This window comes from Gallus gallus, chromosome 3, assembly GCF_016699485.2.
Source record: "Gallus gallus isolate bGalGal1 chromosome 3, bGalGal1.mat.broiler.GRCg7b, whole genome shotgun sequence".
In the NCBI taxonomy this organism is placed as follows: domain Eukaryota; kingdom Metazoa; phylum Chordata; class Aves; order Galliformes; family Phasianidae; genus Gallus; species Gallus gallus.
This window is the reverse complement of record NC_052534.1, coordinates 14,972,005-14,988,609: the sequence shown is the minus strand read 5'-3', so window position 1 is coordinate 14,988,609 and position 16,605 is coordinate 14,972,005. Positions and strand designations below refer to the sequence as shown.

Below are 16,605 nucleotides of genomic sequence, written 5' to 3'. Positions count from 1 at the left end.
ATTGTTTAAAAAAATTCCAAGTTTCTCTCCTGGGAGCAAAACTGCAAACCCTTGATTAAAATAGGCAAAAAGAAAAAAAAAAAAGCTGAGGTGATAGTAGATATAATTAATGAGATATAAATAATGGTGACTGCTAAGCCCAGAGTGTTGATGAACACTGAAATTAATCTGCAGGCTGCTGTGAGTCTTGATGTCTTCTAAGTTCAAGTGCTATTTATTTTATTTGTTTGTTTGTTTTTCAGTTCTTTGTGAATAACTGAGTGGAGGGCAGAGAATGTAGAGGCTGGTATCAGCCACGTTCTGCTGTGCAAGGTGCTGTGAGGCATGTTCTTCCTGGACTGCTGTAGGATTGCTGGAGAGAATTCTGTAACCCATCCACCAGATCAGTTTGAGAAGGAAATGCATTTACTGTACACTGGAGAAGCTGGATGAAGAAGAGATGTGGAAAAAGCCAGAAGACAACTAAGTCTGGGTAGGTTCTATTTGAGTCTAGTGTGAACTTTTACAAGATGTAGGTAACAGGAAGAAAGTGTTTTTTCAGTCAGCATTGAACAATACCTGCACTACAAAAGGCAGTGATGTTTGACTTCTGAAAAGTTGTAGAGTTAAAGTATATTTTGGGGGCAGAGCACTCATTTTCAGCCATCTCCCAGGAGGCTGAGGAAATCAGTTTTGGAGAAGTGTGATTTGTCATATCAGAATAGTGAATGGGGAAAACTGTAATTGAGCAACAGCTGTTCTCTGCTGTAGTTCTTGTAGAAAATCCCAGAAAGCCTCAGTTTGCACCCTCTACCTTCATCAGTTTACATGCTAACATCCCCAGCAGTCAATAACGAGGCTCACTGGAGGCAGTACCATGTGTCTTCACCTGTTGGTTAAGAGTCAGCTCATTTGGTTCAGAGTTTGAACTCTCTTCCTTTAGGGTCTACTAATGTCTGTAGTAAAGTCTCTTAGTAGATAAACATATGTTTTGAGAGTAGGGGAAGGTAATGTGAGAAAGACAGAAAAATGTATATTATAGGTTTTTTTAAATGTATTTCTTTTTTGATATACTTTTTACAGCTCCTTTTTACTTTTATTAGGCCAGTATTTTAAATTGCCACCGAGCAGGCATATAAGATTTGCTCCTAGAATCAAATAATTATTTCATGTGCTTATGCTCCCCTTAACAAGCACAAGGCACAGAGTAGCCTTTTTTCTTGGTGGGTCTCTGTATATCCATCATGATTTTACCTTAGTTATGGGAAGAAAACTTGCTCAGTGTTAAGCTCCAAATACTGTTGGGGCCACTTCAGTTCATGGAGGCATCTGGTCTTCAAATTTATGCTGCTTTCCAGCCAGCCTTACTTTAAATCATTTTCACATTCTCCATTTAAGTGCCTAAGGATACGAAAGAATTGGTTGTTGTTGTGGTGAGTGAGCTAGCATGTTGCCTGATGCTTCCAAAAGTACCTGGAGCTCAGTTACTTTTCTGTGTTGGTCCTCTTGTGAATTTCTGTGATTACATGAAGCTTTGTGTAGTAGGGCGTGTGTGTGGTGGAAGTGTTTGCATGCAGCTAGAGTGGGATCTATTTCCCAGTCAGTGAGTATTAGTGACCTGTGATTAACTAAAGTAGTGCACCTTGGTGCAATTGAAGCTAATGACTGGCAGAGCTTCTGTTAGCTATAAAAAGGTCAGGTTTTTTTTTCCCCAACTGTGACTATATAATTGTAGTATAGTCTAAGGTGTGTTAGCTGTTTGAGATTGATGTTAGTATGTTAGCATGAGCCATGCAGTGCTGTGAGTGATCACTGTTAATGCTGCAGTTTGTTATTGGTGGATATGTGAATAAGCATCAAGTGAATGCGTTGCAGGAGAAAGACGTGAATAACAGAAGTATGACTTGCAGGTGAAGGGTAAACAGTATCTGTTTCTCATTGACATGCTCACTGCACTTGTTTGGTCAAGAAAAGTTTGGTCTGCAGCAATGCCACAGATCTAATACTTCCTTCCTCTCTGTAAACAAACTTTCCTAATAGGAGTGTGTCAGGCTGAGTCAAATGTGGATCTGGAGGAGAACCACAGGGGCCAGGGTGTGGGAAATTGTCAACTCATTGCAAGTGTGGATTTTCCTCACTTCTTCTTAGATGCTTACTCACTTCAGCTTTTCTTGAGTCATGAGAGTTCCCTGAGTTTGGAGGGTAGGAGGTGAATGCTGAATGTAGCCTTTGAGGTGGAAGTTGCGTAAGACTTTAGTAAAATACTGACAGATGGCCTGTAGGTCGCTGGCACCTTTGGTCTTAATGAAGTCTTGAAAGTAAGATTGCTATGGACGCTCACTATGCTGAGGTTTAAAAAGGAAAAAAAAATAATTGCTTGTGTTGCTCTTTGTTTAGAAGAGTTCAAGCTTCTATTGCAGATCTGAACTGGGAACTGAAGTTGATGTGACTTGGGTTTCTCAGGGTGCGGAGCAGACAGTCATGATCCATAGCGAATCAAGTTTGTTACCCACGGGGCACAGGTGTTTCTGAAAGATTTAAAACTGACCCTCTATCTCTGGCTGTCTCGTGCTTGAAAAGCACATTATGATGGAGCACTGACATGTCTAGCACAAAGGCTGAGTCATTGAACAGTGCTATCAGAAACTCTTTCAATATGAGGAACTGTGAGGGGTGAGTGGGGGCAGTTGTTACACAGAACAGATCAAGGATGACAAAGTCTGAAATGGACTGTAACCATACGTGTTTTCCCCAGACAGCTGATTTAATGACTCAGCCTTGTGTCATACTGCTTTTAGCTGAAGCTGTGAAGATTTACAGAGCTTTAGTAATGCCTAGAACTTTTTGGTGACTGAAAATGAACTAATCCATTAAGCCAACCGTTCGGTCTTTTACCTCATACTCCCTTGCCTCTCAGCACCCCCCTGCCAACCATAGATGGCCTGGTTTTCAAATGTGCTAGGTGTTGTCAGACTTCCAGAAATTCTTGGTGTTGCCTTTTCTTGTGCTTTCATGATGTCAGGGCTATGAAGAGATGTGCTGCCATCTGAGAAGAGATATCTGTGTGGTTAATGAAGAAATACTTCCTCCCTCACCCTCAGAATCTGAAGACCTGCTGTAGAGTTGTTAAAGTTACAAGTTAAAAGTTGCGGTGCTTGATTGTGTGTACATAAATATTATAGGTTTCAGGACAGAACCCTATACAAGATGCTGGCCAGAGGATTTAGTCTGTGCTCCTGCTGTGTTGTGTTTATTGTAGATTTCATGTCAGCTTTTAATGTGTTTCACCTGTGACAAAGGAAGTGCTGGTTCTTGTTTGTCAAGTTAGAAATATGAGGACTGGAATAGCTGTAAGTCTGTACTAAATTATATGGCTTTTAGAGGATAGAACTAAGGTTAAAATGCTGATATCAAGTTTAGAGCTTTATCTGTTAGGCCACAGTCTGTAGTACTAAAAGTACTAAACTAATACTTCAAGCCCTGTTGTTTGTAATGGCCATTTAGTAACTTGGCTATTTGCAGTAGCAATGGGCTGTATCCTACAGAGCTGTGCGTGGGATTGCTTTACACGTGCTGGTTTGGAGCCTATGGCTTACCAAACCATTAACTGAGTCTTCCTTCCATCCTGCAGTTTTGGATTATGGTGTCTAAAAATTACTTTGAGATCCTAAGATGAGCAAAACCATACTATATCATCCTGTGGTGTGCTGCTGGGTTGTGTTCTCAATGTTACTGTGTCATGTCTGCTGTTCTACTCTTAGGTGGAGGAGCAGATGAAGAAACAGTTCCAAAGCCAAACACAGGATTTGGTACTGCTCCTACCAAAGTTAAAACATGAAAGACTGGGTTCGAAATAATTGTTTGATTACATAGTCTTGTTGTAACTGTTTTCTTTAGGATACTGTTTCTCAGTTGGAGTGACATTCTGAGATATTATCTGGAGCTGGATTGAGGCTATTTGGATGAAGGCTTTTAAGATAAATAGGCTTACCTTTGTTTGACCTTTATTTTAAAATTGTTCGTATTAATACTACCCTAAGTCATTCTTCATTCTTTCCAAACACTAAATATTACAGCTGTACTTACAAGATCAGAATGAAATTGAACTTTATATGTCAATCCAGATTGACTAAAGACTGTCTTTTGCCTCAAGGAGACCGGAGCTGCAACTGGGGGACCTCAGTTGTCCTCACTCCATTTGTACATAAAAAAAAAAAAAGAATGCCTGGAGGTTGTGGAGTGTTTCAGCTGTAATTCAGGTTTCTGAGCCACAGGTGGTAGAGGCAGGGTTGTACATGTGTTCCCTGGCTGCAGTCTGGGAGGTCTCATAGAGCCACAGCTACAGGTTGTGCTGGTGGGAGCCAAGTGCTGCTGGCTCAGGCAGCAGAGGCTTGTGCAGGGCTTGTGGTGATGAGATGCCAAGGAGCTCCTGTCCTGTGAGCTGCTCCAGCTCATTGCCTGGCCAGGTCTCTGGAGAGAGCAAAGTTGTACCAACTCAGCCTCTTCTCGGGGCCGCAGGGCTGTGCCCACTCTTTGCTGGATTAGGCTCACAGGCCTACACTGGAAGATCTCAAATGATGAGATCTTCCCTGGGCCATACTAGTTGGCATGGAATAGTGCAATGCTTCTGTGAAAGGGAGCTGTGCAACTTGAAGACGTAATTCCTGATGAAGGCATTGTGAGTACTGTGTTGCTTGACTTGGTTTTCCCATCCAAAAGTGCAACTCTTTTTTAAAGTCTGGGCTTAGTATTAAAAAATAGAAGGTTTAATTAAGACTTACCTTTCTGTATTCTGGCACCTAAATCAGCATTGGGATTTTCCAAAGGGCTGAGCAACATACAAAATTTTACATAGGGTTGTGATTGACCCTTGAAAGCTATGTTTTAGTTAACTCTTTGAAAATCATGCCATGGATTTATTCACCTGAGGAGAGAGAGATATGTAGAATATGTGTGTATATATAACCCCATCCTCCCAGTCTCTGTCTGAATTACCAACTCATTGATTTTTACTGTTACCCTTGTGTTAATTCATGTTTCTCAGAGCTTCAGCTGGGAGAGCAAGGCTAGACCTTGAGAACAGCAAAGGAAATTTGAAAAGGTAAGTCAAGCATGTTTAAAACTAAAGAGCAAGTAGTGTATTGCTTATATTGCTTATTTACAAACTGATTAAAAAAATCCCATTTGGGGTACGGCTCTCTAAAAACTGGAAAAGTTTTCAAACCTTGAGGTGCTGCTTTAAGTATTTCTTTAAAAAGGAATCACCTTTGAAGGTAACTAAAGCAGGGGTTGTCATAGTAGTTGGATTACTCGCATCTTTTCAGTTTTCTGGCCCTAACCCAAAGTTTCCTTTCTTGCCTGTGCTTGTACTTGGGGTTGGACCAGTTATTATTTTTATTCCAGGTGACAGAAGGAAACTGATTTCTTTGTAAGATCAAGTGAGTGTTGGATACTTGGATTTCCAAACAGAGAGCTATGGTACCATGCGTAACTGCATTCTTAAAAACTTGGCCCTTATTTAGTTTCTCCTTGCATCTAGAGTACTAGGTACTGTTTGAAGTAACAGTGTAACTCTGTAATGGTGAACTGCTCTCTTGCACCCATGCACCAGGCATGCTTGTACACGATCTCATTTCCTCATTCATTTCAGCCTGAGTTCTGCTTTTCGTATTACCTGTAGCCAGATCTCATCCACTCTCTCTTGTGCTGATCATTCTTAGTACCTGAAGATATCCAAATATTGCAGTTTCATTAAGATTAATGCTAAGGAAGGTCCAAACGTCCCAGTTTAGGTGGTGAAAATGATTGGCCTTGCTGGCCTTCTCAACAGCCCTGACCACTGTTGTACTGCTGGTAGGATACACACTAGCTGTGGGTTGGTTAGAGTGGTACATTCACGTGGAGTTTCTCTCCTTGTCAGCAACAGTCAGCAGGAAAACAGCTGTGTGCTGGCTTTTCCCCCATCTTGCAGATCCATGGAACTTGACTCAGTTTGTTGAACTTGCTTTTTTTTCCTCTTTCATAGAAAGCTGAGAAAGATTTTTTTTTTTGCATTGATAGGAACTCAGCTCTATATTAACTTTTCTTCTACATACATGTCTTACCATGTTGCATTGTATGGGTTGAACCATTTGCATGGTGTACATATTTGAAATATAGGTGGGGCTCTTTGGTAGGGGGTCTGTGCCATATCTCCATTAATATTCTCTGCTCAACCTCAACATGAGAAAATGCAATCGGATCAAGTGAATACTGGTTGTGGTGTAGCACTGTATGTGTGCCTTGCCTAGGGAAATGAGGTTTGTAGAAAGCAAGGAGAACAATGGCAAATCCAACTACAGCTATGGTTCCTGTCAGAAAGGTTAGTATAAGAGTTGAAGTAATTTATTGCTGGAAAAGCTAGGTGTCTGTATTTTTGTGGCCATATAAAAATGCACGCACTCTGAAAAGCCGGAGACAAATTGTTAAACCTTTGACTTGGGGGGAGCAGGGGGCCAGCAACTTAATTCTTGCCAAACTTGCTGCCCAGGGCTGAATGTCCTTGGAACTGTTTCCCCTGTGGAGGATGGAAGAACTGAGGGTGAGTCGATACCTCTTTTCTGTTCTAATGGAGGCTTTTAGGAGTTAAAGTCACTTTGCACTTTGGATAAACATCAAAATACGTTAATGTGAATTATTGTGACACTGCACTTGGTTACATATCTGTACTTTAAAAAAAAAATACATCTCCAAAGCAACTGAGCGGCAACGAAGATAATAAGGAAAACTGTGAAAGAATCCTGTACAATTCATACTCTTCTGTCATACGGAAAAACTTCTCAAGCTGAGAAAAGCACCACCTGCCTCGCTGGGCTGTGACCAGCAGATGCCACTGCAGGCTTAGGAACAGGGGGCACCGCGGTGGGGAATGGTAACTGCAGCACGGGAAGGGCTGAGGACAGTATCCGAAGGGGACATCTAATGGCTGCCTTGGTCATGTTAGCTGATGACAGCATGTGCCATGCCACTTGGTGCTAAAGGAGTATGGGACAGGCACGGGGTAAAACAGCTTTAGGTACGCATGTACGTGATAAATTCTTAAGGCAAATAGCATGCTTCCTATTTAGGATTCCCTAGAAAGTTTGCTTGTCCTATTTGGGTTTCCTGCTTGCACTTACCCTGCACTGGAAGTGAAATCCATGAAGGTATGTCTGCTTTCCCCCATCAGAGGAGTGCAAATGATGATTATGCTTTCCAGATAACTAGAGCTTTGTGCTCAGCAAGCTCAGAAGGTTTCTACTTGACATCACATTCAGGATTTGGTAAACACTGGCTATTGCATGTTTGTGAAATAATGTGAGCTGTCTTGTAGAGGAAGTAGAGCATGTATGAGGAAAAGAACCTCATTCTTCAGAAACCTACAAAACTGTACTTAGGTTTTTTTACAGTGTAATTATATTAGGGAGAAAAGATCTTACACTGAAACATTTAATTGAAAATAGGTTATAAACAATATTTTTGCATACTTGTTTTCTTTTTCTTTAAAGTTAAGCAAAGCAAATAGTGGAAGTTGCACAGCTTTTGTTGTAGCTCCATTTTTTTTACATACGTATGTATGTGTATAAAATCCACTTGTCTGTGAAATTTGTATGGGGCATTATCTATTTAAAAAGTATCTCTGAAGTTGAAATATAGAACTTGCTGCTGATTCAAAACCTATCCTCAGGACAGACCTTCGGTTGCTGGGAGAAGGCCATGCAGTGAGGGTGTCTGGGATAAGAACCAGTGCAGCTGTATAGTACAGATGGCAGGAGAACTTGAGGGCTGAAAGATGTGGGTGCAGGAAGGATGTGGTGTTGTCACATCCATGTCATACGCGCTGTTGTGTGGAGTTTATTAAGGGCTATTACAAGCTTGCAAATGCTAGTCTAGCAATCCAGAGTAATTCTATTGCTGTAAATGGGAAGTACCTCCTTCCTGTTGTGTCCTGTCACCCATACCAGGCAGGGGAGTGGAGAGCTTTTGTGGCTGCTCTTAGAGGTGCTCTGAGCACCTGTAGCTGGTGTTTGGGTAGACCTTAGGGAGGACACCATCAGCAGATGCACTTTTCCTTGCCTGAGCTCCTCCTGATGCAAGCTTTATTTTTCTGAAGGGTATGATCAAGGTATTCTGGGTTGGTTTTGCGAAGCACTTCAGCAGATACTTAATGATATGAACAGTCCCCATGAAGGTGTTCTGTTGTGCTTTGCTCTGATAGGAACTCTTTGCCTCTCTGCTGGAAATTCACTAATCAAACCATGAGTTTTTCCTGTGGCTGGCACTGCAATTCAAGCTGTGCAGATCTGTCCTGATTTGATAAAGATAAGCTAATCCTAATAAATATGTTAACTTTGGAAGCTATTGGGAAAGCACGTGTCACAGAGCCTTGAAGATCTCAAATCATGAACTGCTTCCTTCCAGAAATTAACTTGCACACCACTATACTGGCAGAGCTAGTTTGTTTTTCTGTTTGCTTGCTTATTTGACATTTTGAGCCTTCCTTATGCATTCAGGTCATATTGTTAGTCTTTACTGCCCAGCTGAACAGCCAAATGGATAGGAGACATATCTGGCAAAAGTGAAAGGTGAGATTTCTGAGTAATTGCATAAATATAAGAAAAATGATCTGAGAAGATATCTGAAGATTGGGTCAGAAGTTGTGGTAGCCTTTCAAGGGTTTGATTAAACTGAATTGGAGTTGGGATCTTCTTTCCTTTAAAAGGAAGCATGAACACATGTGAAAAAGAAGGAATGAAAGCAGTTTAAATGATTTTTTTTTTCCCCCTTTGTCTCTGTTTATGGGTTCTTCCAAACTGATTAAGCTAATGTGGTTGTTTCTGTAATTTAATTATGTCTGCACTCAATGAGAACAATTTAATTAAAAGTCATCTTTTGTTAGTTGAAATGTATTAGCTTTGCCTGCACGGAACTTCATGGCTTTTGTTTGTTCCTCTTGTTGTAGATTGTTACTTAGTGCAGCTGTGCTTTCTATTGCATAACAACTTAATATAACTGGCTTTATAGCTCTTCCTTTTTATAGGCTGGTCTAAATTACCTCCAGTGATTTGCAAATGTAGATCAGTAGTGTAAAAACACAAGTCTCATTTGTATATTAAAGCTTGCTCCTAAGTGGCCAGTCACCTTTGCTTTAGTCCCTTCAGCAGGTTGTGTTGCCAGCTCTTGATGTTGGAAGGCTGACTGTGCGTGCAGGAAAGTTGCTGGGCTTTCAAACATGGTCCCAGTAGCCTGGATTTGGAAATTATGTTTATAACCAGAAAGTTTTTCATTTTAGAAAGCTCTTGGGAGATGAGCTTAACCTTGGGCTACGGTAATGTCAGGACTGGGCAGGGCATAGTTTGTATTTAGGTTGGCAAGAGCCAATCCTTCAGAGCTCCATGACTCAGTAGCTGACACACTTCCTTCGGGGCATGAATGCTGCGGCACGTTGGTAGGAGGTGCTGCACTTCTCCATGAGTCATTTAAAACCAGAGCATTGAACTTTTCCTGGTGGTTACAGATCACTTGTCTCCCTTTGCAAGAGCATGGCTTCACCTGGCTGTTCTGACTAAGCCCTGACTCCAGTGTGCTCCTGCCCCATGTAGTCTACTCCCCAGCAATCCAGTTTCACCATCTACTCTTTGTGTTTTTGCTGAAGTGATGTAGCTTCATGAATTTGATATAAAATAGCCTATCCTTGATGTTTCTGAGGACATGCATGTATTTCTACATCTGTGAATCTAGAAGGCTAAATCCTCAGGTAATATAAACTGGATAATTCCCTTTGATTGTTAGTGTACAGAAACAGGCCAGGAATCTTGGGTTTCTTTTCCATTCATAGTAAAGATCCTTGGAGTGACATCCACTTACCTGAAACAGAAGTATTTCTTGTCAATTTCAGAAGCAAGTACAAGCTTTTCCTTTCTTGCAGTAGGGCTTTGCAGTTTCTTGGGGACCTGATTGATCCTGTGGTAGCAACGCATACATGTTGCCTTGCATATCTATTGCACTGTCACCTCCACTTAATGTCCCAGTGAATGACAGCTGGCATCCTATCACAAGAGAGTGAAATGTTTGTGACATAGCCAGCAGCTGTGTACCAAGGCTGCCATGACTTGGGGATGGTTTAGCAGCTTAATGCTGAAATACTATTCACACAAAACTACTATAAGCTTAGCTAGAGATGTTGGTGATCAGTTTGCATTACGAAGCAGCTAGCTCTCCTTTCTGACCTATGCTGACCAGTTGGGTTTTCCTTGTTTTAGAGACAGCAGGTTCTGCCTGGATAAGGATGGAAGAGCAAAATGCAGAAATGGCTGATGCTGTCAGGACTCTGGAGAGCTTTCTGTATTTGTTTTAACTTGATGTGGATTCCTTGTGGATCTTGGAGGTGTTCTCTGCGGCAAGATTCATGAGTTAATCCTGAAGCTTTTTAATGAGAATTTCTTACTCATTGCATATAGCAACTTGTCGGCTCTGACCTGTTTAATCTAGAATTGTTTTAGGAGTATCTAAGTGTGAGGGAAGCTTCTGATCTTTAGGCAGGAGTAGAGGCTCCATTTCTAAGTAGGTGTTCAGTATTCTGTACAAATGTCTTACTTTGATCTATCTTATATAGTGTTACTTGCCCAAGAGCTCTAGCTCTGTGCTTACCGACATCTTAATTTATAGAGCTGATGGCCCATCTTGCCTGGTCTGTGAGGTAAGGGTCTTAGTCAAGTTTCCAGTCCAGAGATAAAGAGGAACTTTTATTTTGTGAACTGTTTTTTCAACTTTAATAATAAAAAACAAAACCCCAACATGAAAATCAATCTCCGAACCCCCCACTTGGATGCAAAGGAGATACCTACATGGATAAAGTACACTGTGGTGCTTTAGCTTCCCTTTTGTTTTTCTGGAAATTAAGGTGATTGTCATTCCAGTGCTTGAAATCTTCTGGCATATCAGAATGGTTCTTAACGTGTTTTGAGAAGCTATTCGGTAGCCATCTAGTATATAAACACTTAATCACAGTTTTTAAGGGCTCAGTTACATTTCTAGGATGAGAGGTTAACAGTTAATAAATCTTTGACAGCAACAGGAGTCTTATCTTAACCCACTTACTAATTCAGTACCTGGAAAACTCAAATGTCTCAGGATCAGTATTGCTTTTAAGTGGATACTTGCAATAATATTTGTAGCTCACATACTGGTATCATGCTGTGCTTGTTCTGACCTCCCTTTAAGGACCTGATCCAAAACCAATTTGGAAATAAGTGGAAGGTCTTCCATTGATGTTGTGTTTTAGAACAGATCCTAGAAGAAACTGCAGAGGAAGCGATAACATGGTGGTGGGTCATGTGTCTTGTGTCTGCAGTACTGGGGAGCTGATGTCATGTTTATTAGAAGCCAAGATCAGAGTTCACAGGCTCAGGAAATGTCTGCAGAGTTTAGGAATGGTTTGTAACTTCTATCCCAATGACAGGTTTATTTGGCACTTTTTGATAAGTGGCCTGTTTGAAATTTCCTCTCCGAGTAAGCAATTTGTAATTCCCACTTGAAAGGGCTACTGTGGGGGATGGTGATGGGGCCATATTTAAAAACCATTTATGGTTACTAACATCCTGGCATCTGTCATCCAGGAGTTTTGTGCCTTTATGGTTTTGATTTGTCCAAAGTGACTTCTCTATATAGAAACTGGAAAACTCTTTTTGCATCCTGAGAGAAGGTAACAAATATTTGCAGTCCCTTAAAGCATATGAATAGAATTGGTGGCTAAGGTAAAGGATCATTGGAAACAGCTCTGCTTTTATTTGCTACCAAATTTGCTCACTTTATTTTGTTCCCCTTATCTCATACAAGCTTACAGCATGGTTTTCTGTTCCTTGCCAAAGTAGCGTCATTATGATGCTTAAAATCTTCCAATTCTGAACCATTGCACTGATTCACAATCCTATTATCCTAAGCCCAGCTTGCTTAAGTAACAAAGTAGTCATTTTGTAGGTGTTGGAGGTTCCTTTCACTGGTTTCTTCTGTTGGCTGCTGAAGGAAGTTGGAAAACCCCTTGCAGTAGTGGTGCTGTAACTGCTGTACTCCAAGGGTATCAAGGAAACAACATTTATTGGGAGAGGTAATGGTTTTCTTAGACCAGCTTGCATTACTGGAAGGAAAGAACAAAGAAATGTCGAATTTCAGGGGATGTGACAAAATGACCCTGAGCCCAAAAGTCTTTTTAGTCTTTCTAAATACGTTGGATAATTTTTCTTTACCTTTCCTGATTTCTACAGAATTGTCAAGTTCCACGAATGGCAGAAGTGTCATTACGTGCTGTTAAGATTACAGATGGATCCTAAAACAAATTAGAACAAAAAACAATGCTTGTTCTTGATGATGGTAATTCGGATACAAGAGGTTTGTTTCATGTATGAGTCGTGTGACTGCTCTTTTGAGGCTTAAAAGGAGTGTAAGGGACAACAATCAGCTGCTTGCGAAGAATGGAAATGGAGACTCTTTCCAGAAGCAGTCTAGTATGATAGATATGAACTTAGCCACACTGGTCTTTATTTTAAGAATCGAGCAGGTGTTTAGGGAAGTGTTACTGAGACACAGGCTCCTATGGCATAGGCATAGTGGAGCCCAACAAATTAACTGTCAGCTCTTTGAGGATTAATTGGAGTTGCATTGCTACCAGAGCTCTGAGGGATCACTCAGATCAGATAAGGAGGGCCCGTATGCCTCTCTTGGATCCTGGATGCTCTGAAAATTGAGTCTTCAGCATGTGTAAATCTTGTAAATAAATCTTGGATTGCCCACTCACTTGCATGTTCTTGGAAAAAATGACTGCAGCTTTTTTTTGTGATCTGGTTGGGCACACGTTTACTCTTCTGATGCTTCCGAGGTTTCAATAAGTGGAAGAGTCCTCATTTGCCTGAAGACATACAGAGGACTAATGGTAAGGCTGAAGGGAACAGCTGGATCACACTTCCAAGTTGCTGCCCTGTTCTCTGAGGCATACAGTTATATAGACTGATCTTTATTCATATTCAAATTTATTTTGTCATCAGTAGTTTGTGTCCAATGTACCCTGACCTCTGTCCTCATCTAAGGGAAACCAGGGGTATGCAAATAGAACTTTATCACAGCGTTGATTGATTTTTTCTTCTATTTTTGACTTCCCGTTCAAACAGTTTAATGACTTATGCATGATCATGCCCCTGAAGTCAGGGAAAAGGTAATTCAAATTCGGTGTTACAAATTGAATCTGGTTCCTACCAGCAGAGGACACTGCTGTTCAAGAAATTTGGCTTTGCAGTTTAAATCCCGAGAAACAAGAAGTGGATGAGAAATGTGCGAGAAAGATTTAGGAAAAGCATTAAGCACAATCTTAGCACAATACCAGCTGTACTGATTACTAGGATGGAGCTGATAGCAGTAGCCATATTTTGTTAGGAGCTGATTGTGGGGAGGCTAGATTGAGAAAAGTGGAGAAGACTTCAAGCCAAGTGGCAGCAAGGTAGCTATAGGGTAGGTGACGCAGGCCTGGCTGTTTTGTGTGTGTATGCATGATGTGTTTGAGGATGGGATGGCCTTACTTCCTTTATTTGAGCACTTCTGTTGATAACCTGTGCTGGTGTTGTAGAGGATAGCCCTGGTGCATATGCTCTGCACGCAGCTGATAAAGGCTGATTAGGAAAGTTTACAGAAGGATAAATGGTCAGTCGGTTTATGGTGGGGAAGGAGGATGCAACAAAATCTATGGGCTGTGGCAGCCAAAGTCAAATTGGAGGGTTTTTTGCCCTCTGCTCAACTTAGGGGAGACATCAGGGGCAAGCAGGAATTGAAATTAAGGAGGAATTTTAAACCGATGGCTTTGAGAAAGATGAATTAGTATGTGCCTTGTCTGAGGTTACTGCCCGGTGGCAGCACTGCATTAATGCTGCCACAGAAAGTTCAGAGGAAAAAGTTCAGAGTTCAGTTAGCTGTGCTCTGAACTGGTAACATCTGACCAGTCAAGTGTCTTCTCTAGGAGGTGGCTCACTTAATTTAGGAAGCACTTAAACAGCATAAATCTCTTCTTTCCCAAAAGCGAACCAAACAACTCCCTAGAACCCCAAGCCCCTTCTGAGGGTAAAAATGGAGCAACCTGTATGTATGTGTGTATGTGTATATATCTTAATCTCTAACAGTAATGCAGCCTCTTTACTTCCATTGAAACCACAACAGATACAGAGAGCACAATGATACTATTTAATACAGCAAGTTCTTTGCTACAAAACATTTTTTTTTTCAGAGTCACCACTATTAGCCAGTGATGAACAAGAGCCTTCATGCTGCATTTAACAAATCTTTAGCAGTGGAGGTGACCACAGTGCTCCGAGGGCATCAGTGCTGCTGTGAGAGCATCGCTGCTGAAATGCACAACCCTTCACCCACTGTGCTCACATTCACTGCTTGGTCTCCTTAAATACTCAGCAAGTGTCAGTGGATGTTAACGAGTGCGTTTTCCCCTCATTGAGGGATTCAGTGGCACACCTTTGCTCCATGCACACTTCTGTGTCAGATGCTGTTTTGTCAGACTGTCCCTGTGCTGCCATCTGTCGCACAGCAACAGCATGTAACAGGATATTGGTGGGAAGGTTCAGCCTCTGCTACCGTACCACCACTGACTGCATCTGACATTGTGGGCCAACATTATAAAAGAGGCGTTACTTTCAGAGCAGCCCTTGTATGCGTTTATATGTAGTTTTGTTTTTGTTCACCTTATCTTTTAAAAATTACTTGCATACTAAAAATAACACAAAATAAATACTTGATGTTTTATGCATTTCTAGCGTGCACTGTGATAGAACAATCCTTTAATTCACTCTTAAATTGAGAAGTTAAGATGGGGGGAAGGTTTTAAGCTGACTTCAGTTGAAATGCTCAACTTGTGAGACTGTTGGACTAACAGTGAGAATTGAGCTCTTTGATTGTGAGCCAAGGAGCCTACTCTTTGTGCTGCTTCTCTATCAGCACTTCTAATGCCTACCATCCAGTGTTACTTTCTGATGAGTACTCAAATGCAAGCACCCTGCTGCCATTGCAGATCCTGAACTGTGGCCTCCTGTCCCATGTGCGCAAACAGAGCGGTACTTCTCTCTTCTCTGGTACGTTTGGAAAGTTGATTTGCATTAGTGCTGTTGAAAAGGATTACAGTGGGACTGGGTGGTGTTCAACAGGCCTTGCTCTATCCACCCTTAGTTGTGCCATACTTGTGTTAGCTGAGGATATGACTTTGGGTTTTGATTTCTGTTGTTGGTCAAGTCAGGAAACCTAAGCTTCTCAGCTGTGATGCCGCTTTGGTTTTTTCTCCTCCTCAATTTGCGTGAAATCTGCTTTTAAATGAGTGTAGCTGATGTGCACAAACCTGGTGATGCTCAAGGAATAAAGAGGGCACTCCTGACTACTTAAAGCCAAGAGCTGGCCGCTGCTGCTCTGCTGATTTTTAGGGTGGGAGCTGCTGGGTTCATGACTTCATGCAGGGCTGATCTCTCTCTTGAGCAGCTGGGGCTCCAGCACAAGAAATCTGTGGGAGCTCTTGGAGCAGTACCAGAAGAGGGTCACAGAGATCACTGAAAGGCTGAAGCACCTCTCCTATGAAGACAGGTTGAGGGAGCTGGGCTTGCTCAGTCTGGAGGAGACCTCATTGTGACCTTCCAGTACTTGAAGGGAGCTTATAAACAGGAGGGTGACTGACTTATTACATGGTCTGACAGTGGTAGGACAAGGGGGAATAGCTTTAAACTAAAGGAGGGGAAATATAGGTTAGATGTTGGGGTAAGTTCTTTATTTGGAGAGTGGCAATGCCCTGGCACTGCTGCTGGGAGCTGTCGTGTCCCATCCCTGGAGGCACTCCAGGCCAGGTTGGATGGGGTCCTGGGCAACCCTGCTCACGGCAGGGGGTTGGAGCTTGTTGATCTTTAAGGTCTCTTCCAGCTTAAGCCATTCTATGATTCTATTAAGTTTTAGGAGGTTGAAATGGATGTTACGATTCTTCATCACTGAATTAAAACTCTGGGGATTCATTTTCTTAGTGAATTTTATTATGTTACAAAGACTGAGTTTTGGCCAGCTTTGTGCAATTAAGAAGGGAGGATGCAAGTTTTTGAAATCACATTGTCAAGCTTTCCTGGCTGAGTGCTTTAAGTGTCACAGGCTGGCTCATTCTTCCAGTATTGTTGAGAAGTGGCAAGTTACAGATGAGACAGTTTGTGTAATGGTTGCTGATATAGGTGTGTTTGCCCTGCTCACAAAAAAGAGGTAGGAGGCACTTTGGTTCTTGATAACCTAAGAGCCTGGCTTACATATGACTGATTGATAGATACTTATGCCCTGAGTAAGCAAGTACCAGCTACGTTGTATTTCAGATGTTTAAAAACAGCTGCAGAGGCAGCAAGAAAAGTATTTGCCCCTTTCATATTTCTGAGTAGGTATCTCAAGACAGTGGCTCATAACTGAATGATTGCTTATTTTCTTTAGCTTTCTCTTGCAGGTTTGTGTAGTCTTTTAGTGTGCACATCTGGCCCTCTGTCCTGCCCTCCTATCATGCTACTGGCAGCACACACATTTGAAGCATTTCAGCTTTCCTCTGAA

The 16,605-nt window shown here is 41.7% G+C and overlaps 1 protein-coding gene across 5 annotated transcripts in view; it reads left to right on the top strand.

Annotated features, from left to right (window-relative positions):
- The window catches only part of BMP2 (bone morphogenetic protein 2), a 243,773-nt gene that overhangs the window by 51,641 nt on the left and 175,527 nt on the right, over positions 1-16,605 (top strand). For 4 of the 5 annotated variants that reach the window (XM_046938393.1, XM_046938397.1, XM_046938394.1 and 1 more), the window contains one exon: positions 243-472. The gene's annotated coding sequence lies outside the window, so the exon portion shown is untranslated. Of the gene's footprint in view, positions 1-242; positions 473-5,023; positions 5,081-16,605 lie in introns of all 5 variants that reach the window. The other variant, XM_046938396.1, reaches the window with a different exon arrangement.